This window comes from Rhea pennata, chromosome 1 (genome assembly GCF_028389875.1).
Source record: "Rhea pennata isolate bPtePen1 chromosome 1, bPtePen1.pri, whole genome shotgun sequence".
Classification (NCBI taxonomy): Eukaryota; Metazoa; Chordata; class Aves; order Rheiformes; family Rheidae; genus Rhea; species Rhea pennata.
Genome location: NC_084663.1, coordinates 89460308 through 89487951, shown reverse-complemented (window position 1 = coordinate 89487951; position 27644 = coordinate 89460308).

Genomic DNA, 27644 nt, shown 5'->3' with positions numbered 1-27644 from the left:
CAATACAAAAAACAATAGAAGGCAAAAGAGAACAGAATACAAAAACACAAAAGAACACAAAAGAGAATAGAACACAAAAAACACAAAAGAACACCAAAGAGAATAGAACACAAGAAAAAACAAAAAACCACCAAAAAGAATAGAACAGAAAACCAGAAAAGAATAGAAAAGACAATACAAAAAACAATAGAAAGCAAAAGAGAACACAATACAAAAACAGAATAGAACACAATAGAGAACAGAAAAGAGAAGACACAAAAGAATACCAAGGAGAATAGAACACAACAGAACACAGTAAACAGAAAAGAACACAATAGAGAAAAGAACACAATAAAACATAAAGAACACCAAAGAGAATAGAACACAATGAATACAAAAGAACACCAAAGGAATATAACAAAAAACCAGAAAAGAACAGAAAAGACAATACAAAAAACAATAGAAAGCAAAAGAGAACACAATACAAAACCAGAATAGAACACAATAGAGAACAGAAAACAGAAGACACAAAAGAACACCAAAGAGAATAGAACACAACAGAACACAGTAAACAGAAAAGAACACAAAAGAGAATAGAACACAATAAAACTCAAAAGAACACAATAGAGAAAAGAACACAATAAAACAGAAAAGAACACCAAAGAGAATAGAACACAATGAACACAAAAGAACTCCAAAGAGAATAGAACACATAAACAGAGCAGAACAGAAAAGACAATGCAAAAAACAATAGAAGGCAAAAGAGAACAGAATACAAAAACACAAAAGAACACAAAAGAGAAAAGAACACAAAAAACACAAAAGAACACCAAAGAGAATAGAACACAATAAAACACAAAAGAACACCAAAGAGAATAGAAAACAAGAAAAAACAAAAAACCACCTAAAAGAATAGAACAGAAAACCAGAAAAGAACAGAAAAGACAATACAAAAAACAATAGAAAGCAAAAGAGAACAGAATACAAAAACACAATAGAACACAAAAGAGAAAAGAACACAAAAAACACAAAAGAACACCAAAGAGAATAGGACACAAGAAAAAACAAAAAACCACCAAAAAGAATAGAACAGAAAACCAGAAAAGAACAGAAAAGACAATACAAAAAACAATAGAAAGCAAAAGAGAACAGAATACAAAAACACAATAGAACACAAAAGAGAAAAGAACACAAAAAAAACAAAAGAACACCAAAGAGAATAGAACACAATAAAACACAAAAGAACACCAAAAAGAATATAACACAAAACCAGAAAAGAACGGAAAAGACAATACAAAAAACAATAGAAAGCAAAAGAGAACACAATACAAAAACAGAATGGAGCACAATAGAGAACAGAAAACAGAAGACACAAAAGAACACCAAAGAGAATAGAACACAACAGAACACAGTAAACAGAAAAGAACACAAAAAAGAATAGAACACAATAAAACTCAAAAGAACACAATAGAAAAAAGAACACAATAAAACACAAAAGAACACCAAAGAGAATAGAACACAATGAATACAAAAGAACACCAAAAGAATATAACAAAAAACCAGAAAAGAACAGAAAACACAACACAAAAAACAATAGAAAGCAAAAGAGAACACAATACAAAACCAGAATAGAACACAATAGAGTACAGAAAACAGAAGACACAAAAGAAAACCAAAGAAAATAGAACACAACAGAAGACAATAAACAGAAAAGAACACAAAGGAGAATAGAACACAATAAAATTCAAAAGAACACAATAGAGAAAAGAACACAATAAAACAGAAAAGAACACGAAAGAGAATAGAACACAATGAACACAAAAGAACTCCAAAGAGAATAGAACACAAAAACAGAGCAGAACAGAAAAGACAATGCAAAAAACAATAGAAACCAAAAGAGAACAGAATACAAAAACACAAAAGTACACAAAAGAGAATAGAAGACAAAAAACACAAAAGAACACCAAAGAGAATAGAACACAATAAAACACAAAAGAACACCAAAGAGAATAGAACACAAGAAAAAACAAAAAACCACCAAAAAGAATAGAACAGAAAACCAGAAAAGAACAGAAAAGACAATACAAAAAACAATAGAAAGCAAAAGAGAATACAATACAAAAATAGAATAGAACACAATAGAGAACAGAAAAGAGAAGACACAAAAGAATACCAAGGAGAATAGAACACAACAGAACACAGTAAACAGAAAAGAACACAATAGAGAAAAGAACACAATAAAACATAAAGAACACCAAAGAGAATAGAACACAATGAACACAAAAGAACACCAAAAAGAATATAACAAAAAACCAGAAAAGAACAGAAAAGAAAATACAAAAAACAATAGAAAGCAAAAGAGAACACAATACAAAACCAGAATAGAACACAATAGAGAACAGAAAACAGAAGACACAAAAGAACACCAAAGAGAATAGAACACAACAGAACACAGTAAACAGAAAAGAACACAAAAGAGAATAGAACACAATAAAACACAAAAGAACACCAAAGAGAATAGAACACAAGAAAAAACAAAAAACCACCAAAAAGAATAGAACAGAAAACCAGAAAAGAACAGAAAAGACAATACAAAAAACAATAGAAAGCAAAAGAGAACACAATACAAAAAGAGAATGGAGCACAATAGAGAACAGAAAACAGAAGACACAAAAGAACACCAAAGAGAATAGAACACAAAAGAACACAGTAAACAGAAAAGAACACAAAAAAGAATAGAACACAATAAAACTCAAAAGAACACAATAGAAAAAAGAACACAATAAAACACAAAAGAACACCAAAGAGAATAGAACACAATGAATACAAAAGAACACCAAAAGAATATAACACAAAACCAGAAAAGAACAGAAAAGACAACACAAAAAACAATAGAAAGCAAAAGAGAACACAATACAAAACCAGAATAGAACACAATAGAGTACAGAAAACAGAAGACACAAAAGAAAACCAAAGAAAATAGAACACAACAGAAGACAATAAACAGAAAAGAACACAAAGGAGAATAGAACACAATAAAATTCAAAAGAACACAATAGAGAAAAGAACACAATAAAACAGAAAAGAACACGAAAGAGAATAGAACACAATGAACACAAAAGAACTCCAAAGAGAATAGAACACAAAAACAGAGCAGAACAGAAAAGACAATACAAAAAACAATAGAAACCAAAAGAGAACAGAATACAAAAACACAAAAGTACACAAAAGAGAATAGAACACAAAAAACACAAAAGAACACCAAAGAGAATAGAACACAATAAAACACAAAAGAACACCAAAGAGAATAGAAAACAAGAAAAAACAAAAAACCACCTAAAAGAATAGAACAGAAAACCAGAAAAGAATAGAAAAGACAATACAAAAAAAAAAAGAAAGCAAAAGAGAACACAATACAAAAACAGAATAGAACACAATAGAGAACAGAAAAGAGAAGACACAAAAGAATACCAAGGAGAATAGAACACAACAGAACACAGTAAACAGAAAAGAACACAATAGAGAAAAGAACACAATAAAACATAAAGAACACCAAAGAGAATAGAACACAATGAATACAAAAGAACACCAAAGGAATATAACAAAAAACCAGAAAAGAACAGAAAAGACAATACAAAAAACAATAGAAAGCAAAAGAGAACACAATACAAAACCAGAATAGAACACAATAGAGAACAGAAAACAGAAGACATAAAAGAACACCAAAGAGAATAGAACACAACAGAACACAGTAAACAGAAAAGAACACAAAAGAGAATAGAACACAATAAAACTCAAAAGAACACAATAGAGAAAAGAACACAATAAAACAGAAAAGAACACCAAAGAGAATAGAACACAATGAACACAAAAGAACTCCAAAGAGAATAGAACACATAAACAGAGCAGAACAGAAAAGACAATGCAAAAAACAATAGAAGGCAAAAGAGAACAGAATACAAAAACACAAAAGAACACAAAAGAGAAAAGAACACAAAAAACACAAAAGAACACCAAAGAGAATAGAACACAATAAAACACAAAAGAACACCAAAGAGAATAGAACACAAGAAAAAACAAAAAACCACCTAAAAGAATAGAACAGAAAACCAGAAAAGAACAGAAAAGACAATACAAAAAACAATAGAAAGCAAAAGAGAACAGAATACAAAAACACAATAGAACACAAAAGAGAAAAGAACACAAAAAACACAAAAGAACACCAAAGAGAATAGGACACAAGAAAAAACAAAAAACCACCAAAAAGAATATAACAAAAAACCAGAAAAGAACAGAAAAGACAATACAAAAAACAATAGAAAGCAAAAGAGAACAGAATACAAAAACACAATAGAACACAAAAGAGAAAAGAACACAAAAAAAACAAAAGAACACCAAAGAGAATAGAACACAATAAAACACAAAAGAACACCAAAAAGAATATAACACAAAACCAGAAAAGAACGGAAAAGACAATACAAAAAACAATAGAAAGCAAAAGAGAACACAATACAAAAACAGAATGGAGCACAATAGAGAACAGAAAACAGAAGACACAAAAGAACACCAAAGAGAATAGAACACAACAGAACACAGTAAACAGAAAAGAACACAAAAAAGAATAGAACACAATAAAACTCAAAAGAACACAATAGAAAAAAGAACACAATAAAACACAAAAGAACACCAAAGAGAATAGAACACAATGAATACAAAAGAACACCAAAAGAATATAACAAAAAACCAGAAAAGAACAGAAAACACAACACAAAAAACAATAGAAAGCAAAAGAGAACACAATACAAAACCAGAATAGAACACAATAGAGTACAGAAAACAGAAGACACAAAAGAAAACCAAAGAAAATAGAACACAACAGAAGACAATAAACAGAAAAGAACACAAAGGAGAATAGAACACAATAAAATTCAAAAGAACACAATAGAGAAAAGAACACAATAAAACAGAAAAGAACACGAAAGAGAATAGAACACAATGAACACAAAAGAACTCCAAAGAGAATAGAACACAAAAACAGAGCAGAACAGAAAAGACAATGCAAAAAACAATAGAAACCAAAAGAGAACAGAATACAAAAACACAAAAGTACACAAAAGAGAATAGAAGACAAAAAACACAAAAGAACACCAAAGAGAATAGAACACAATAAAACACAAAAGAACACCAAAGAGAATAGAACACAAGAAAAAACAAAAAACCACCAAAAAGAATAGAACAGAAAACCAGAAAAGAACAGAAAAGACAATACAAAAAACAATAGAAAGCAAAAGAGAACACAATACAAAAACAGAATAGAACACAATAGAGAACAGAAAAGAGAAGACACAAAAGAATACCAAGGAGAATAGAACACAACAGAACACAGTAAACAGAAAAGAACACAATAGAGAAAAGAACACAATAAAACATAAAGAACACCAAAGAGAATAGAACACAATGAGCACAAAAGAACACCAAAAAGAATATAACAAAAAACCAGAAAAGAACAGAAAAGACAATACAAAAAACAATAGAAAGCAAAAGAGAACACAATACAAAACCAGAATAGAACACAATAGAGAACAGAAAACAGAAGACACAAAAGAACACCAAAGAGAATAGAACACAACAGAACACAGTAAACAGAAAAGAACACAAAAAAGAATAGAACACAATAAAACTCAAAAGAACACAATAGAAAAAAGAACACAATAAAACACAAAAGAACACCAAAGAGAATAGAACACAATGAATACAAAAGAACACCAAAAGAATATAACAAAAAACCAGAAAAGAACAGAAAAGACAACACAAAAAACAATAGAAAGCAAAAGAGAACACAATACAAAACCAGAATAGAACACAATAGAGTACAGAAAACAGAAGACACAAAAGAAAACCAAAGAAAATAGAACACAACAGAAGACAATAAACAGAAAAGAACACAAAGGAGAATAGAACACAATAAAACTCAAAAGAACACAATAGAGAAAAGAACACAATAAAACAGAAAAGAACACCAAAGAGAATAGAACACAATGAACACAAAAGAACTCCAAAGAGAATAGAACACAAAAACAGAGCAGAACAGAAAAGACAATACAAAAAACAATAGAAGGCAAAAGAGAACAGAATACAAAAACACAATAGAACACAAAAGAGAAAAGAACACAAAAAACACAAAAGAACACCAAAGAGAATAGAACACAGTAAAACACAAAAGAACACCAAAGAGAATAGAAAACAAGAAAAAACAAAAAACCACCTAAAAGAATAGAACAGAAAACCAGAAAAGAATAGAAAAGACAATACAAAAAACAATAGAAAGCAAAAGAGAACACAATACAAAAACAGAATAGAACACAATAGAGAACAGAAAAGAGAAGACACAAAAGAATACCAAGGAGAATAGAACACAACAGAACACAGTAAACAGAAAAGAACACAATAGAGAAAAGAACACAATAAAACATAAAGAACACCAAAGAGAATAGAACACAATGAATACAAAAGAACACCAAAGGAATATAACAAAAAACCAGAAAAGAACAGAAAAGACAATACAAAAAACAATAGAAAGCAAAAGAGAACAGAATACAAAAACACAATAGAACACAAAAGAGAAAAGAACACAAAAAACACAAAAGAACACCAAAGAGAATAGGACACAAGAAAAAACAAAAAACCACCAAAAAGAATAGAACAGAAAACCAGAAAAGAACAGAAAAGACAATACAAAAAACAATAGAAAGCAAAAGAGAACAGAATACAAAAACACAATAGAACACAAAAGAGAAAAGAACACAAAAAAAACAAAAGAACACCAAAGAGAATAGAACACAATAAAACACAAAAGAACACCAAAAAGAATATAACACAAAACCAGAAAAGAACGGAAAAGACAATACAAAAAACAATAGAAAGCAAAAGAGAACACAATACAAAAACAGAATGGAGCACAATAGAGAACAGAAAACAGAAGACACAAAAGAACACCAAAGAGAATAGAACACAACAGAACACAGTAAACAGAAAAGAACACAAAAGAGAATAGAACACAATAAAACTCAAAAGAACACAATAGAGAAAAGAACACAATAAAACAGAAAAGAACACCAAAGAGAATAGAACACAATGAACACAAAAGAACTCCAAAGAGAATAGAACACATAAACAGAGCAGAACAGAAAAGACAATGCAAAAAACAATAGAAGGCAAAAGAGAACAGAATACAAAAACACAAAAGAACACAAAAGAGAAAAGAACACAAAAAACACAAAAGAACACCAAAGAGAATAGAACACAATAAAACACAAAAGAACACCAAAGAGAATAGAAAACAAGAAAAAACAAAAAACCACCTAAAAGAATAGAACAGAAAACCAGAAAAGAACAGAAAAGACAATACAAAAAACAATAGAAAGCAAAAGAGAACAGAATACAAAAACACAATAGAACACAAAAGAGAAAAGAACACAAAAAACACAAAAGAACACCAAAGAGAATAGGACACAAGAAAAAACAAAAAACCACCAAAAAGAATAGAACAGAAAACCAGAAAAGAACAGAAAAGACAATACAAAAAACAATAGAAAGCAAAAGAGAACAGAATACAAAAACACAATAGAACACAAAAGAGAAAAGAACACAAAAAAAACAAAAGAACACCAAAGAGAATAGAACACAATAAAACACAAAAGAACACCAAAAAGAATATAACACAAAACCAGAAAAGAACGGAAAAGACAATACAAAAAACAATAGAAAGCAAAAGAGAACACAATACAAAAACAGAATGGAGCACAATAGAGAACAGAAAACAGAAGACACAAAAGAACACCAAAGAGAATAGAACACAACAGAACACAGTAAACAGAAAAGAACACAAAAAAGAATAGAACACAATAAAACTCAAAAGAACACAATAGAAAAAAGAACACAATAAAACACAAAAGAACACCAAAGAGAATAGAACACAATGAATACAAAAGAACACCAAAAGAATATAACAAAAAACCAGAAAAGAACAGAAAACACAACACAAAAAACAATAGAAAGCAAAAGAGAACACAATACAAAACCAGAATAGAACACAATAGAGTACAGAAAACAGAAGACACAAAAGAAAACCAAAGAAAATAGAACACAACAGAAGACAATAAACAGAAAAGAACACAAAGGAGAATAGAACACAATAAAATTCAAAAGAACACAATAGAGAAAAGAACACAATAAAACAGAAAAGAACACGAAAGAGAATAGAACACAATGAACACAAAAGAACTCCAAAGAGAATAGAACACAAAAACAGAGCAGAACAGAAAAGACAATGCAAAAAACAATAGAAACCAAAAGAGAACAGAATACAAAAACACAAAAGTACACAAAAGAGAATAGAAGACAAAAAACACAAAAGAACACCAAAGAGAATAGAACACAATAAAACACAAAAGAACACCAAAGAGAATAGAACACAAGAAAAAACAAAAAACCACCAAAAAGAATAGAACAGAAAACCAGAAAAGAACAGAAAAGACAATACAAAAAACAATAGAAAGCAAAAGAGAATACAATACAAAAACAGAATAGAACACAATAGAGAACAGAAAAGAGAAGACACAAAAGAATACCAAGGAGAATAGAACACAACAGAACACAGTAAACAGAAAAGAACACAATAGAGAAAAGAACACAATAAAACATAAAGAACACCAAAGAGAATAGAACACAATGAACACAAAAGAACACCAAAAAGAATATAACAAAAAACCAGAAAAGAACAGAAAAGAAAATACAAAAAACAATAGAAAGCAAAAGAGAACACAATACAAAACCAGAATAGAACACAATAGAGAACAGAAAACAGAAGACACAAAAGAACACCAAAGAGAATAGAACACAACAGAACACAGTAAACAGAAAAGAACACAAAAGAGAATAGAACACAATAAAACACAAAAGAACACCAAAGAGAATAGAACACAAGAAAAAACAAAAAACCACCAAAAAGAATAGAACAGAAAACCAGAAAAGAACAGAAAAGACAATACAAAAAACAATAGAAAGCAAAAGAGAACACAATACAAAAACAGAATAGAACACAATAGAGAACAGAAAAGAGAAGACACAAAAGAATACCAAGGAGAATAGAACACAACAGAACACAGTAAACAGAAAAGAACACAATAGAGAAAAGAACACAATAAAACATAAAGAACACCAAAGAGAATAGAACACAATGAGCACAAAAGAACACCAAAAAGAATATAACAAAAAACCAGAAAAGAACAGAAAAGACAATACAAAAAACAATAGAAAGCAAAAGAGAACACAATACAAAACCAGAATAGAACACAATAGAGAACAGAAAACAGAAGACACAAAAGAACACCAAAGAGAATAGAACACAACAGAACACAGTAAACAGAAAAGAACACAAAAGAGAATAGAACACAATAAAACTCAAAAGAACACAATAGAGAAAAGAACACAATAAAACAGAAAAGAACACCAAAGAGAATAGAACACAATGAACACAAAAGAACTCCAAAGAGAATAGAACACATAAACAGAGCAGAACAGAAAAGACAATGCAAAAAACAATAGAAGGCAAAAGAGAACAGAATACAAAAACACAAAAGAACACAAAAGAGAAAAGAACACAAAAAACACAAAAGAACACCAAAGAGAATAGAACACAAGAAAAAACAAAAAACCACCTAAAAGAATAGAACAGAAAACCAGAAAAGAACAGAAAAGACAATACAAAAAACAATAGAAAGCAAAAGAGAACAGAATACAAAAGCACAATAAAACACAAAAGAGAAAAGAACACAAAAAAAACAAAAGAACACCAAAGAGAATAGAACACAACAGAACACAGTAAACAGAAAAGAACACAAAAAAGAATAGAACACAATAAAACTCAAAAGAACACAATAGAAAAAAGAACACAATAAAACACAAAAGAACACCAAAGAGAATAGAACACAATGAATACAAAAGAACACCAAAAGAATATAACAAAAAACCAGAAAAGAACAGAAAACACAACACAAAAAACAATAGAAAGCAAAAGAGAACACAATACAAAACCAGAATAGAACACAATAGAGTACAGAAAACAGAAGACACAAAAGAAAACCAAAGAAAATAGAACACAACAGAAGACAATAAACAGAAAAGAACACAAAGGAGAATAGAACACAATAAAATTCAAAAGAACACAATAGAGAAAAGAACACAATAAAACAGAAAAGAACACGAAAGAGAATAGAACACAATGAACACAAAAGAACTCCAAAGAGAATAGAACACAAAAACAGAGCAGAACAGAAAAGACAATGCAAAAAACAATAGAAACCAAAAGAGAACAGAATACAAAAACACAAAAGTACACAAAAGAGAATAGAAGACAAAAAACACAAAAGAACACCAAAGAGAATAGAACACAATAAAACACAAAAGAACACCAAAGAGAATAGAACACAAGAAAAAACAAAAAACCACCAAAAAGAATAGAACAGAAAACCAGAAAAGAACAGAAAAGACAATACAAAAAACAATAGAAAGCAAAAGAGAATACAATACAAAAACAGAATAGAACACAATAGAGAACAGAAAAGAGAAGACACAAAAGAATACCAAGGAGAATAGAACACAACAGAACACAGTAAACAGAAAAGAACACAATAGAGAAAAGAACACAATAAAACATAAAGAACACCAAAGAGAATAGAACACAATGAACACAAAAGAACACCAAAAAGAATATAACAAAAAACCAGAAAAGAACAGAAAAGAAAATACAAAAAACAATAGAAAGCAAAAGAGAACACAATACAAAACCAGAATAGAACACAATAGAGAACAGAAAACAGAAGACACAAAAGAACACCAAAGAGAATAGAACACAACAGAACACAGTAAACAGAAAAGAACACAAAAGAGAATAGAACACAATAAAACACAAAAGAACACCAAAGAGAATAGAACACAAGAAAAAACAAAAAACCACCAAAAAGAATAGAACAGAAAACCAGAAAAGAACAGAAAAGACAATACAAAAAACAATAGAAAGCAAAAGAGAACACAATACAAAAACAGAATAGAACACAATAGAGAACAGAAAAGAGAAGACACAAAAGAATACCAAGGAGAATAGAACACAACAGAACACAGTAAACAGAAAAGAACACAATAGAGAAAAGAACACAATAAAACATAAAGAACACCAAAGAGAATAGAACACAATGAGCACAAAAGAACACCAAAAAGAATATAACAAAAAACCAGAAAAGAACAGAAAAGACAATACAAAAAACAATAGAAAGCAAAAGAGAACACAATACAAAACCAGAATAGAACACAATAGAGAACAGAAAACAGAAGACACAAAAGAACACCAAAGAGAATAGAACACAACAGAACACAGTAAACAGAAAAGAACACAAAAAAGAATAGAACACAATAAAACTCAAAAGAACACAATAGAAAAAAGAACACAATAAAACACAAAAGAACACCAAAGAGAATAGAACACAATGAATACAAAAGAACACCAAAAGAATATAACAAAAAACCAGAAAAGAACAGAAAAGACAACACAAAAAACAATAGAAAGCAAAAGAGAACACAATACAAAACCAGAATAGAACACAATAGAGTACAGAAAACAGAAGACACAAAAGAAAACCAAAGAAAATAGAACACAACAGAAGACAATAAACAGAAAAGAACACAAAGGAGAATAGAACACAATAAAACTCAAAAGAACACAATAGAGAAAAGAACACAATAAAACAGAAAAGAACACCAAAGAGAATAGAACACAATGAACACAAAAGAACTCCAAAGAGAATAGAACACAAAAACAGAGCAGAACAGAAAAGACAATACAAAAAACAATAGAAGGCAAAAGAGAACAGAATACAAAAACACAATAGAACACAAAAGAGAAAAGAACACAAAAAACACAAAAGAACACCAAAGAGAATAGAACACAATAAAACACAAAAGAACACCAAAGAGAATAGAAAACAAGAAAAAACAAAAAACCACCTAAAAGAATAGAACAGAAAACCAGAAAAGAATAGAAAAGACAATACAAAAAACAATAGAAAGCAAAAGAGAACACAATACAAAAACAGAATAGAACACAATAGAGAACAGAAAAGAGAAGACACAAAAGAATACCAAGGAGAATAGAACACAACAGAACACAGTAAACAGAAAAGAACACAATAGAGAAAAGAACACAATAAAACATAAAGAACACCAAAGAGAATAGAACACAATGAATACAAAAGAACACCAAAGGAATATAACAAAAAACCAGAAAAGAACAGAAAAGACAATACAAAAAACAATAGAAAGCAAAAGAGAACAGAATACAAAAACACAATAGAACACAAAAGAGAAAAGAACACAAAAAACACAAAAGAACACCAAAGAGAATAGGACACAAGAAAAAACAAAAAACCACCAAAAAGAATAGAACAGAAAACCAGAAAAGAACAGAAAAGACAATACAAAAAACAATAGAAAGCAAAAGAGAACAGAATACAAAAACACAATAGAACACAAAAGAGAAAAGAACACAAAAAAAACAAAAGAACACCAAAGAGAATAGAACACAATAAAACACAAAAGAACACCAAAAAGAATATAACACAAAACCAGAAAAGAACGGAAAAGACAATACAAAAAACAATAGAAAGCAAAAGAGAACACAATACAAAAACAGAATGGAGCACAATAGAGAACAGAAAACAGAAGACACAAAAGAACACCAAAGAGAATAGAACACAACAGAACACAGTAAACAGAAAAGAACACAAAAGAGAATAGAACACAATAAAACTCAAAAGAACACAATAGAGAAAAGAACACAATAAAACAGAAAAGAACACCAAAGAGAATAGAACACAATGAACACAAAAGAACTCCAAAGAGAATAGAACACATAAACAGAGCAGAACAGAAAAGACAATGCAAAAAACAATAGAAGGCAAAAGAGAACAGAATACAAAAACACAAAAGAACACAAAAGAGAAAAGAACACAAAAAACACAAAAGAACACCAAAGAGAATAGAACACAATAAAACACAAAAGAACACCAAAGAGAATAGAAAACAAGAAAAAACAAAAAACCACCTAAAAGAATAGAACAGAAAACCAGAAAAGAACAGAAAAGACAATACAAAAAACAATAGAAAGCAAAAGAGAACAGAATACAAAAACACAATAGAACACAAAAGAGAAAAGAACACAAAAAACACAAAAGAACACCAAAGAGAATAGGACACAAGAAAAAACAAAAAACCACCAAAAAGAATAGAACAGAAAACCAGAAAAGAACAGAAAAGACAATACAAAAAACAATAGAAAGCAAAAGAGAACAGAATACAAAAACACAATAGAACACAAAAGAGAAAAGAACACAAAAAAAACAAAAGAACACCAAAGAGAATAGAACACAATAAAACACAAAAGAACACCAAAAAGAATATAACACAAAACCAGAAAAGAACGGAAAAGACAATACAAAAAACAATAGAAAGCAAAAGAGAACACAATACAAAAACAGAATGGAGCACAATAGAGAACAGAAAACAGAAGACACAAAAGAACACCAAAGAGAATAGAACACAACAGAACACAGTAAACAGAAAAGAACACAAAAAAGAATAGAACACAATAAAACTCAAAAGAACACAATAGAAAAAAGAACACAATAAAACACAAAAGAACACCAAAGAGAATAGAACACAATGAATACAAAAGAACACCAAAAGAATATAACAAAAAACCAGAAAAGAACAGAAAACACAACACAAAAAACAATAGAAAGCAAAAGAGAACACAATACAAAACCAGAATAGAACACAATAGAGTACAGAAAACAGAAGACACAAAAGAAAACCAAAGAAAATAGAACACAACAGAAGACAATAAACAGAAAAGAACACAAAGGAGAATAGAACACAATAAAATTCAAAAGAACACAATAGAGAAAAGAACACAATAAAACAGAAAAGAACACGAAAGAGAATAGAACACAATGAACACAAAAGAACTCCAAAGAGAATAGAACACAAAAACAGAGCAGAACAGAAAAGACAATGCAAAAAACAATAGAAACCAAAAGAGAACAGAATACAAAAACACAAAAGTACACAAAAGAGAATAGAAGACAAAAAACACAAAAGAACACCAAAGAGAATAGAACACAATAAAACACAAAAGAACACCAAAGAGAATAGAACACAAGAAAAAACAAAAAACCACCAAAAAGAATAGAACAGAAAACCAGAAAAGAACAGAAAAGACAATACAAAAAACTATAGAAAGCAAAAGAGAATACAATACAAAAACAGAATAGAACACAATAGAGAACAGAAAAGAGAAGACACAAAAGAATACCAAGGAGAATAGAACACAACAGAACACAGTAAACAGAAAAGAACACAATAGAGAAAAGAACACAATAAAACATAAAGAACACCAAAGAGAATAGAACACAATGAACACAAAAGAACACCAAAAAGAATATAACAAAAAACCAGAAAAGAACAGAAAAGAAAATACAAAAAACAATAGAAAGCAAAAGAGAACACAATACAAAACCAGAATAGAACACAATAGAGAACAGAAAACAGAAGACACAAAAGAACACCAAAGAGAATAGAACACAACAGAACACAGTAAACAGAAAAGAACACAAAAGAGAATAGAACACAATAAAACACAAAAGAACACCAAAGAGAATAGAACACAAGAAAAAACAAAAAACCACCAAAAAGAATAGAACAGAAAACCAGAAAAGAACAGAAAAGACAATACAAAAAACAATAGAAAGCAAAAGAGAACACAATACAAAAACAGAATAGAACACAATAGAGAACAGAAAAGAGAAGACACAAAAGAATACCAAGGAGAATAGAACACAACAGAACACAGTAAACAGAAAAGAACACAATAGAGAAAAGAACACAATAAAACATAAAGAACACCAAAGAGAATAGAACACAATGAGCACAAAAGAACACCAAAAAGAATATAACAAAAAACCAGAAAAGAACAGAAAAGACAATACAAAAAACAATAGAAAGCAAAAGAGAACACAATACAAAACCAGAATAGAACACAATAGAGAACAGAAAACAGAAGACACAAAAGAACACCAAAGAGAATAGAACACAACAGAACACAGTAAACAGAAAAGAACACAAAAGAGAATAGAACACAATAAAACTCAAAAGAACACAATAGAGAAAAGAACACAATAAAACAGAAAAGAACACCAAAGAGAATAGAACACAATGAACACAAAAGAACTCCAAAGAGAATAGAACACATAAACAGAGCAGAACAGAAAAGACAATGCAAAAAACAATAGAAGGCAAAAGAGAACAGAATACAAAAACACAAAAGAACACAAAAGAGAAAAGAACACAAAAAACACAAAAGAACACCAAAGAGAATAGAACACAAGAAAAAACAAAAAACCACCTAAAAGAATAGAACAGAAAACCAGAAAAGAACAGAAAAGACAATACAAAAAACAATAGAAAGCAAAAGAGAACAGAATACAAAAGCACAATAAAACACGAAAGAGAAAAGAACACAAAAAAAACAAAAGAACACCAAAGAGAATAGAACACAACAGAACACAGTAAACAGAAAAGAACACAAAAAAGAATAGAACACAATAAAACTCAAAAGAACACAATAGAAAAAAGAACACAATAAAACACAAAAGAACACCAAAGAGAATAGAACACAATGAATACAAAAGAACACCAAAAGAATATAACAAAAAACCAGAAAAGAACAGAAAATACAACACAAAAAACAATAGAAAGCAAAAGAGAACACAATACAAAACCAGAATAGAACACAATAGAGTACAGAAAACAGAAGACACAAAAGAAAACCAAAGAAAATAGAACACAACAGAAGACAATAAACAGAAAAGAACACAAAGGAGAATAGAACACAATAAAACTCAAAAGAACACAATAGAGAAAAGAACACAATAAAACAGAAAAGAACACCGAAGAGAATAGAACACAATGAACACAAAAGAACACCAAAGAGAATAGAACACAAGAAAAAACAAAAAACCACCAAAAAGAATAGAACAGAAAACCAGAAAAGAACAGAAAAGACAATACAAAAAACTATAGAAAGCAAAAGAGAATACAATACAAAAACAGAATAGAACACAATAGAGAACAGAAAAGAGAAGACACAAAAGAATACCAAGGAGAATAGAACACAACAGAACACAGTAAACAGAAAAGAACACAATAGAGAAAAGAACACAATAAAACATAAAGAACACCAAAGAGAATAGAACACAATGAACACAAAAGAACACCAAAATGAATATAACAAAAAACCAGAAAAGAACAGAAAAGAAAATACAAAAAACAATAGAAAGCAAAAGAGAACACAATACAAAACCAGAATAGAACACAATAGAGAACAGAAAACAGAAGACACAAAAGAACACCAAAGAGAATAGAACACAACAGAACACAGTAAACAGAAAAGAACACAAAAGAGAATAGAACACAATAAAACACAAAAGAACACCAAAGAGAATAGAACACAAGAAAAAACAAAAAACCACCAAAAAGAATAGAACAGAAAACCAGAAAAGAACAGAAAAGACAATACAAAAAACAATAGAAAGCAAAAGAGAACACAATACAAAAACAGAATAGAACACAATAGAGAACAGAAAAGAGAAGACACAAAAGAATACCAAGGAGAATAGAACACAACAGAACACAGTAAACAGAAAAGAACACAATAGAGAAAAGAACACAATAAAACATAAAGAACACCAAAGAGAATAGAACACAATGAGCACAAAAGAACACCAAAAAGAATATAACAAAAAACCAGAAAAGAACAGAAAAGACAATACAAAAAACAATAGAAAGCAAAAGAGAACACAATACAAAACCAGAATAGAACACAATAGAGAACAGAAAACAGAAGACACAAAAGAACACCAAAGAGAATAGAACACAACAGAACACAGTAAACAGAAAAGAACACAAAAGAGAATAGAACACAATAAAACTCAAAAGAACACAATAGAGAAAAGAACACAATAAAACAGAAAAGAACACCAAAGAGAATAGAACACAATGAACACAAAAGAACTCCAAAGAGAATAGAACACATAAACAGAGCAGAACAGAAAAGACAATGCAAAAAACAATAGAAGGCAAAAGAGAACAGAATACAAAAACACAAAAGAACACAAAAGAGAAAAGAACACAAAAAACACAAAAGAACACCAAAGAGAATAGAACACAAGAAAAAACAAAAAACCACCTAAAAGAATAGAACAGAAAACCAGAAAAGAACAGAAAAGACAATACAAAAAACAATAGAAAGCAAAAGAGAACAGAATACAAAAGCACAATAAAACACAAAAGAGAAAAGAACACAAAAAAAACAAAAGAACACCAAAGAGAATAGAACACAACAGAACACAGTAAACAGAAAAGAACACAAAAAAGAATAGAACACAATAAAACTCAAAAGAACACAATAGAAAAAAGAACACAATAAAACACAAAAGAACACCAAAGAGAATAGAACACAATGAATACAAAAGAACACCAAAAGAATATAACAAAAAACCAGAAAAGAACAGAAAATACAACACAAAAAACAATAGAAAGCAAAAGAGAACACAATACAAAACCAGAATAGAACACAATAGAGTACAGAAAACAGAAGACACAAAAGAAAACCAAAGAAAATAGAACACAACAGAAGACAATAAACAGAAAAGAACACAAAGGAGAATAGAACACAATAAAACTCAAAAGAACACAATAGAGAAAAGAACACAATAAAACAGAAAAGAACACCAAAGAGAATAGAACACAATGAACACAAAAGAACTCCAAAGAGAATAGAACACAAAAACAGAGCAGAACAGAAAAGACAATACAAAAAACAATAGAAGGCAAAAGAGAACAGAATACAAAAACACAATAGAACACAAAAGAGAAAAGAACACAAAAAACACAAAAGAACACCAAAGAGAATAGAACACAATAAAACACAAAAGAACACCAAAGAGAATAGAAAACAAGAAAAAACAAAAAACCACCTAAAAGAATAGAACAGAAAACCAGAAAAGAATAGAAAAGACAATACAAAAAACAATAGAAAGCAAAAGAGAACACAATGCAAAAACAGAATAGAACACAATAGAGAACAGAAAAGAGAAGACACAAAAGAATACCAAAAGAATAGAACACAAAAGAACACAGTAAACAGAAAAGAACACAAAAGAGAATAGAACACAATAAAAATCAAAAGAACACAATAGAAAAAAGAACACAATAAAACACAAAAGAACACCAAAGAGAATAGAACACAATGAATACAAAAGAACACCAAAAGAATATAACACAAAACCAGAAAAGAACAGAAAAGACAATACAAAAAACAATAGAAAGCAAAAGAGAACACAATACAAAACCAGAATAGAACACAATAGAGACCAGAAAACAGAAGACACAAAAGAACACCAAAGAGAATAGAACACAACAGAACACAGTAAACAGAAAAGAACACCAAAGAGAATAGAACACAATGAACACAAAAGAACTCCAAAGAGAATAGAACACATAAACAGAGCAGAACAGAAAAGACAATACAAAAAACAATAGAAGGCAAAAGAGAACAGAATACAAAAACACAAAAGAACACAAAAGAGAAAAGAACACAAAAAACACAAAAGAACACCAAAGAGAATAGAACACAATAAAACACAAAAGAAGACCAAAGAGAATAGAAAACAAGAAAAAACAAAAAACCACCTAAAAGAATAGAACAGAAAACCAGAAAAGAACAGAAAAGACAATACAAAAAACAATAGAAAGCAAAAGAGAACAGAATACAAAAACACAATAGAACACAAAAGAGAAAAGAACACAAAAAAAACAAAAGAACACCAGAGAATAGAACACAATAAAACACAAAAGAACACCAAAAAGAATATAACACAAAACCAGAAAAGAACAGAAAAGACAATACAAAAAACAATAGAAAGCAAAAGAGAACACAATACAAAAACAGAATGGAGCACAATAGAGAACAGAAAACAGAAGACACAAAAGAACACCAAAGAGAATAGAACACAAAAGAACACAGTAAACAGAAAAGAACACAAAAAAGAATAGAACACAATAAAACTCAAAAGAACACAATAGAAAAAAGAACACAATAAAACAGAAAAGAACACCAAAGAGAATAGAACACAATGAACACAAAAGAACACCAAAGGAATATAACACAAAACCAGAAAAGAACAGAAAAGACAATACAAAGCAATAGAAAGCAAAAGAGAACAGAATACAAAAACACAATAGAACACAAAAGAGAAAAGAACACAAAAAAACAAAAGAACACCAAAGAGAATAGAACACAATGAATACAAAAGAACACCTAAGAGAATAGAACAGAAAACCAGAAAAGAACAGAAAAGACAATACAAAAAACTATAGAAAGCAAAAGAGAACACAATACAAAACCAGAATAGAACACAATAGAGACCAGAAAACAGAAGACACAAAAGAACACCAAAGAGAATAGAACACAACAGAACACAGTAAACAGAAAAGAACACAAAAGAGAATAGAACACAATAAAACTCAAAAGAACACAATAGAGAAAAGAACACAATAAAACAGAAAAGAACACCAAAGAGAATAGAATACAATGAACACAAAAGAACTCCAAAGAGAATAGAACACGTAAACAGAGCAGAACAGAAAAGACAATACAAAAAACAATAGAAGGCAAAAGAGAACAGAATACAAAAACACTAAAGAACACAAAAGAGAATAGAACACAAAAAACACAAAAGAACATCAAAGAGAATAGAACACAATAAAACACAAAAGAACACCAAAGAGAATAGAACACAAGAAAAAAAAAAAAACCACCAAAAAGAATAGAACAGAAAAGCAGAAAAGAATAGAAAAGACAATACAAAAAACAATAGAAAGCAAAAGAGAACACAATACAAAAACAGAATAGAACACAATAGAGAACAGAAAAGAGAAGACACAAAAGAATACCAAGGAGAATAGAACACAACAGAACACAGTAAACAGAAAAGAACACAATAGAGAAAAGAACACAATAAAACATAAAGAACACCAAAGAGAATAGAACACAATGAGCACAAAAGAACACCAAAAAGAATATAACAAAAAACCAGAAAAGAACTGAAAAGAAAATACAAAAAACAATAGAAAGCAAAAGAGAACACAATACAAAACCAGAATAGAACACAATAGAGAACAGAAAACAGAAGACACAAAAGAACACCAAAGAGAATAGAACACAACAGAACACAGTAAACAGAAAAGAACACAAAAGAGAATAGAACACAATAAAACTCAAAAGAACACAATAGAGAAAAGAACACAATAAAACACAAAAGAACACCAAAGAGAATAGAACACAATGAACACAAAAGAACTCCAAAGAGAATAGAACACATAAACAGAGCAGAACAGAAAAGACAATACAAAAAACAATAGAAGGCAAAAGAGAACAGAATACAAAAACACAAAAGAACACAAAAGAGAAAAGAACACAAAAAACACAAAAGAACACCAAAGAGAATAGAACACAATAAAACACAAAAGAAGACCAAAGAGAATAGAAAACAAGAAAAAACAAAAAACCACCTAAAAGAATAGAACAGAAAACCAGAAAAGAACAGAAAAGACAATACAAAAAACAATAGAAAGCAAAAGAGAACAGAATACAAAAACACAATAGAACACAAAAGAGAAAAGAACACAAAAAAAACAAAAGAACACCAGAGAATAGAACACAATAAAACACAAAAGAACACCAAAAAGAATATAACACAAAACCAGAAAAGAACAGAAAAGACAATACAAAAAACAATAGAAAGCAAAAGAGAACACAATACAAAAACAGAATGGAGCACAATAGAGAACAGAAAACAGAAGACACAAAAGAACACCAAAGAGAATAGAACACAAAAGAACACAGTAAACAGAAAAGAACACAAAAAAGAATAGAACACAATAAAACTCAAAAGAACACAATAGAAAAAAGAACACAATAAAACAGAAAAGAACACCAAAGAGAATAGAACACAATGAACACAAAAGAACACCAAAGGAATATAACACAAAACCAGAAAAGAACAGAAAAGACAATACAAAGCAATAGAAAGCAAAAGAGAACAGAATACAAAAACACAATAGAACACAAAAGAGAAAAGAACACAAAAAAACAAAAGAACACCAAAGAGAATAGAACACAATGAATACAAAAGAACACCTAAGAGAATAGAACAGAAAACCAGAAAAGAACAGAAAAGACAATACAAAAAACTATAGAAAGCAAAAGAGAACACAATACAAAACCAGAATAGAACACAATAGAGACCAGAAAACAGAAGACACAAAAGAACACCAAAGAGAATAGAACACAACAGAACACAGTAAACAGAAAAGAACACAAAAGAGAATAGAACACAATAAAACTCAAAAGAACACAATAGAGAAAAGAACACAATAAAACAGAAAAGAACACCAAAGAGAATAGAATACAATGAACACAAAAGAACTCCAAAGAGAATAGAACACGTAAACAGAGCAGAACAGAAAAGACAATACAAAAAACAATAGAAGGCAAAAGAGAACAGAATACAAAAACACTAAAGAACACAAAAGAGAATAGAACACAAAAAACACAAAAGAACATCAAAGAGAATAGAACACAATAAAACACAAAAGAACACCAAAGAGAATAGAACACAAGAAAAAAAAAAAAACCACCAAAAAGAATAGAACAGAAAAGCAGAAAAGAATAGAAAAGACAATACAAAAAACAATAGAAAGCAAAAGAGAACACAATACAAAACCAGAATAGAACACAATAGAGAACAGAAAAGAGAAGACACAAAAGAATACCAAGGAGAATAGAACACAACAGAACACAGTAAACAGAAAAGAACACAATAGAGAAAAGAACACAATAAAACATAAAGAACACCAAAGAGAATAGAACACAATGAGCACAAAAGAACACCAAAAAGAATATAACAAAAAACCAGAAAAGAACTGAAAAGAAAATACAAAAAACAATAGAAAGCAAAAGAGAACACAATACAAAACCAGAATAGAACACAATAGAGAACAGAAAACAGAAGACACAAAAGAACACCAAAGAGAATAGAACACAACAGAACACAGTAAACAGAAAAGAACACAAAAGAGAATAGAACACAATAAAACTCAAAAGAACACAATAGAGAAAAGAACACAATAAAACACAAAAGAACACCAAAGAGAATAGAACACAATGAACACAAAAGAACTCCAAAGAGAATAGAACACATAAACAGAGCAGAACAGAAAAGACAATACAAAAAACAATAGAAGGCAAAAGAGAACAGAATACAAAAACACAAAAGAACACAAAAGAGAAAAGAACACAAAAAACACAAAAGAACACCAAAGAGAATAGAACACAATAAAACACAAAAGAACACAATAGAAAAAAGAACACAATAAAACACAAAAGAACACCAAAGAGAATAGAAAACAAGAAAAAACAAAAAACCACCTAAGAGAATAGAACAGAAAACCAGAAAAGAACAGAAAAGACAATACAAAAAACAATAGAAAGCAAAAGAGAACAGAATACAAAAACACAATAGAACACAAAAGAGAAAAGAACACAAAAAACACAAAAGAACACCAAAGAGAATAGAACACAATAAAACACAAAAGAACACCAAAGAGAATAGAAAACAAGAAAAAACAAAAAACCACCTAAAAGAATAGAACAGAAAACCAGAAAAGAACAGAAAAGACAATACAAAAAACAATAGAAAGCAAAAGAGAACAGAATACAAAAACACAATAGAACACAAAAGAGAAAAGAACACAAAAAAAAACAAAAGAACACCAAAGAGAATAGAACACAATAAAACACAAAAGAACACCAAAAAGAATATAACACAAAACCAGAAAAGAACAGAAAAGACAATACAAAAAACAATAGAAAGCAAAAGATAACACAATACAAAAACAGAATGGAGCACAATAGAGAACAGAAAACAGAAGACACAAAAGAACACCAAAGAGAATAGAACACAACAGAACACAGTAAACAGAAAAGAACACAAAAAAGAATAGAACACAATAAAACTCAAAAGAACACAATAGAAAAAAGAACACAATAAAACAGAAAAGAACACCAAAGAGAATAGAACACAATGAACACAAAAGAACTCCAAAGAGAATAGAACACATAAACAGAGCAGAACAGAAAAGACAATACAAAAAACAATAGAAGGCAAAAGAGAACAGAATACAAAAACACAAAAGAACACAAAAGAGAAAAGAACACAAAAAACACAAAACACCAAAGAGAATAGAAAACAAGAAAAAACAAAAAAACACCTAAGAGAATAGAACAGAAAACCAGAAAAGAACAGAAAAGACGATACAAAAAACAATAGAAAGCAAAAGAGAACAGAATACAAAAACACAATAGGACACAAAAGAGAAAAGAACACAAAAAAAACAAAAGAACACCACAGAATAGAACACAATAAAACACAAAAGAACACCAAAAAGAATATAACACAAAACCAGAAAAGAACGGAAAAGACAATACAAAATCAATAGAAAGCAAAAGAGAACACAATACAAAAACAGAATGGAGCACAATAGAGAACAGAAAACAGAAGACACAAAAGAACACCAAAGAGAATAGAACACAATGAATACAAAAGAACACCAAAGGAATATAACACAAAACCAGAAAAGAACAGAAAAGACAATACAAAAAACAATAGAAAGCAAAAGAGAACACAATACAAAACCAGAATAGAACACAATAGAGTACAGAAAACAGAAGACACAAAAGAACACCAAAGAGAATAGAACACAACAGAACACAGTAAACAGAAAAGAACACAGAAGAGAATAGAACACAATAAAACTCAAAAGAACACAATAGAGAAAAGAACACAATAAAACAGAAAAGAACACCAAAGAGAATAGAACACAATGAACACAAAAGAACTCCAAAGAGAATAGAACACATAAACAGAGCAGAACAGAAAAGACAATGCAAAAAACAATAGAAGGCAAAAGAGAACAGAATACAAAAACACAAAAGAACACAAAAGAGAAAAGAACACAAAAAACACAAAAGAACACCAAAGAGAATAGAACACAATAAAACACAAAAGAACACCAAAGAGAATAGAAAACAAGAAAAAACAAAAAACCACCTAAAAGAATAGAACAGAAAACCAGAAAAGAACAGAAAAGACAATACAAAAAACAATAGAAAGCAAAAGAGAACAGAATACAAAAACACAATAGAACACAAAAGAGAAAAGAACACAAAAAAAAACAAAAGAACACCAAAGAGAATAGAACACAATAAAACACAAAAGAACACAATAGAAAAAAGAACACAATAAAACACAAAAGAACACCAAAGAGAATAGAACACAATGAATACAAAAGAACACCAAAAGAATATAACAAAAAACCAGAAAAGAACAGAAAAGACAATACAAAAAACAATAGAAAGCAAAAGAGAACACAATACAAAACCAGAATAGAACACAATAGAGAACAGAAAACAGAAGACACAAAAGAACACAAAAGAGAATAGAACACAACAGAACACAGTAAACAGAAAAGAACACAAAAGAGAAAAGAACACAATAAAACAGAAAAGAACACCAAAGAGAATAGAACACAATGAACACAAAAGAACTCCAAAGAGAATAGAACACATAAACAGAGCAGAACAGAAAAGACAATACAAAAAACAATAGAAGGCAAAAGAGAACAGAATACAAAAACACAATAGAACACAAAAGAGAAAAGAACACAAAAAAACACAAAAGAACACCAAAGAGAATAGAAAACAAGAAAAAACAAAAAACCACCTAATAGAATAGAACAGAAAACCAGAAAAGAACAGAAAAGACAATACAAAAAACAATAGAAGGCAAAAGAGAACAGAATACAAAAACACAATAGAACACAAAAGAGAAAAGAACACAAAAAACACAAAAGAACACCAAAGAGAATAGAACACAATAAAACACAAAAGAACACCAAAGAGAATAGAAAACAAGAAAAAACAAAAAACCACCTAATAGAATAGAACAGAAAACCAGAAAAGAACAGAAAAGACAATACAAAAAACAATAGAAGGCAAAAGAGAACAGAATACAAAAACACAATAGAACACAAAAGAGAAAAGAACACAAAAAACACAAAAGAACACCAAAGAGAATAGAACACAATAAAACACAAAAGAACACCAAAGAGAATAGAAAACAAGAAAAAACAAAAAACCACCTAAAAGAATAGAACAGAAAACCAGAAAAGAACAGAAAAGACAATACAAAAAACAATAGAAAGCAAAAGAGAACAGAATACAAAAACACAATAGAACACAAAAGAGAAAAGAACACAAAAAAAACAAAAGAACACCAAAGAGAATAGAACACAATAAAACACAAAAGAACACCAAAAAGAATATAACACAAAACCAGAAAAGAACAGAAAAGACAATACAAAAAACAATAGAAAGCAAAAGAGAACACAATACAAAAACAGAATGGAGCACAATAGAGAACAGAAAACAGAAGACACAAAAGAACACCAAAGAGAATAGAACACAACAGAACACAGTAAACAGAAAAGAACACAAAAGAGAATAGAACACAATAAAACTCAAAAGAACACAATAGAGAAAAGAACACAATAAAACAGAAAAGAACACCAAAGAGAATAGAACACAATGAACACAAAAGAACTCCAAAGAGAATAGAACACATAAACAGAGCAGAACAGAAAAGACAATACAAAAAACAATAGAAGGCAAAAGAGAACAGAATACAAAAACACAAAAGAACACAAAAGAGAAAAGAACACAAAAAACACAAAAGAACACCAAAGAGAATAGAACACAATAAAACACAAAAGAACACAATAGAAAAAAGAACACAATAAAACACAAAAGAACACCAAAGAGAATAGAAAACAAGAAAAAACAAAAAACCACCTAAGAGAATAGAACAGAAAACCAGAAAAGAACAGAAAAGACAATACAAAAAACAATAGAAAGCAAAAGAGAACAGAATACAAAAACACAATAGAACACAAAAGAGAAAAGAACACAAAAAACACAAAAGAACACCAAAGAGAATAGAACACAATAAAACACAAAAGAACACCAAAGAGAATAGAAAACAAGAAAAAACAAAAAACCACCTAAAAGAATAGAACAGAAAACCAGAAAAGAACAGAAAAGACAATACAAAAAACAATAGAAAGCAAAAGAGAACAGAATACAAAAACACAATAGAACACAAAAGAGAAAAGAACACAAAAAAAAACAAAAGAACACCAAAGAGAATAGAACACAATAAAACACAAAAGAACACCAAAAAGAATATAACACAAAACCAGAAAAGAACAGAAAAGACAATACAAAAAACTATAGAAAGCAAAAGAGAACACAATACAAAACCAGAATGGAGCACAATAGAGAACAGAAAACAGAAGACACAAAAGAACACCAAAGAGAATAGAACACAACAGAACACAGTAAACAGAAAAGAACACAAAAAAGAATAGAACACAATAAAACTCAAAAGAACACAATAGAAAAAAGAACACAATAAAACAGAAAAGAACACCAAAGAGAATAGAACACAATGAACACAAAAGAACTCCAAAGAGAATAGAACACATAAACAGAGCAGAACAGAAAAGACAATACAAAAAACAATAGAAGGCAAAAGAGAACAGAATACAAAAACACAAAAGAACACAAAAGAGAAAAGAACACAAAAAACACAAAACACCAAAGAGAATAGAAAACAAGAAAAAACAAAAAAACACCTAAGAGAATAGAACAGAAAACCAGAAAAGAACAGAAAAGACGATACAAAAAACAATAGAAAGCAAAAGAGAACAGAATACAAAAACACAATAGGACACAAAAGAGAAAAGAACACAAAAAAAACAAAAGAACACCAAAGAGAATAGAACACAAAAGAACACAGTAAACAGAAAAGAACACAAAAAAGAATAGAACACAATAAAACTCAAAAGAACACAATAGAGAAAAGAACACAATAAAACAGAAAAGAACACCAAAGAGAATAGAACACAATGAACACAAAAGAACTCCAAAGAGAATAGAACACATAAACAGAGCAGAACAGAAAAGACAATGCAAAAAACAATAGAAGGCAAAAGAGAACAGAATACAAAAACACAATAGAACACAAAAGAGAAAAGAACACAAAAAACACAAAAGAACACCAAAGAGAATAGAACACAATGAATACAAAAGAACACCTAAGAGAATAGAACAGAAAACCAGAAAAGAACAGAAAAGACAATACAAAAAACTATAGAAAGCAAAAGAGAACACAATACAAAACCAGAATGGAGCACAATAGAGAACAGAAAACAGAAGACACAAAAGAACACCAAAGAGAATAGAATACAACAGAACACAGTAAACAGAAAAGAACACAGAAGAGACTAGAACACAATAAAACTCAAAAGAACACAAT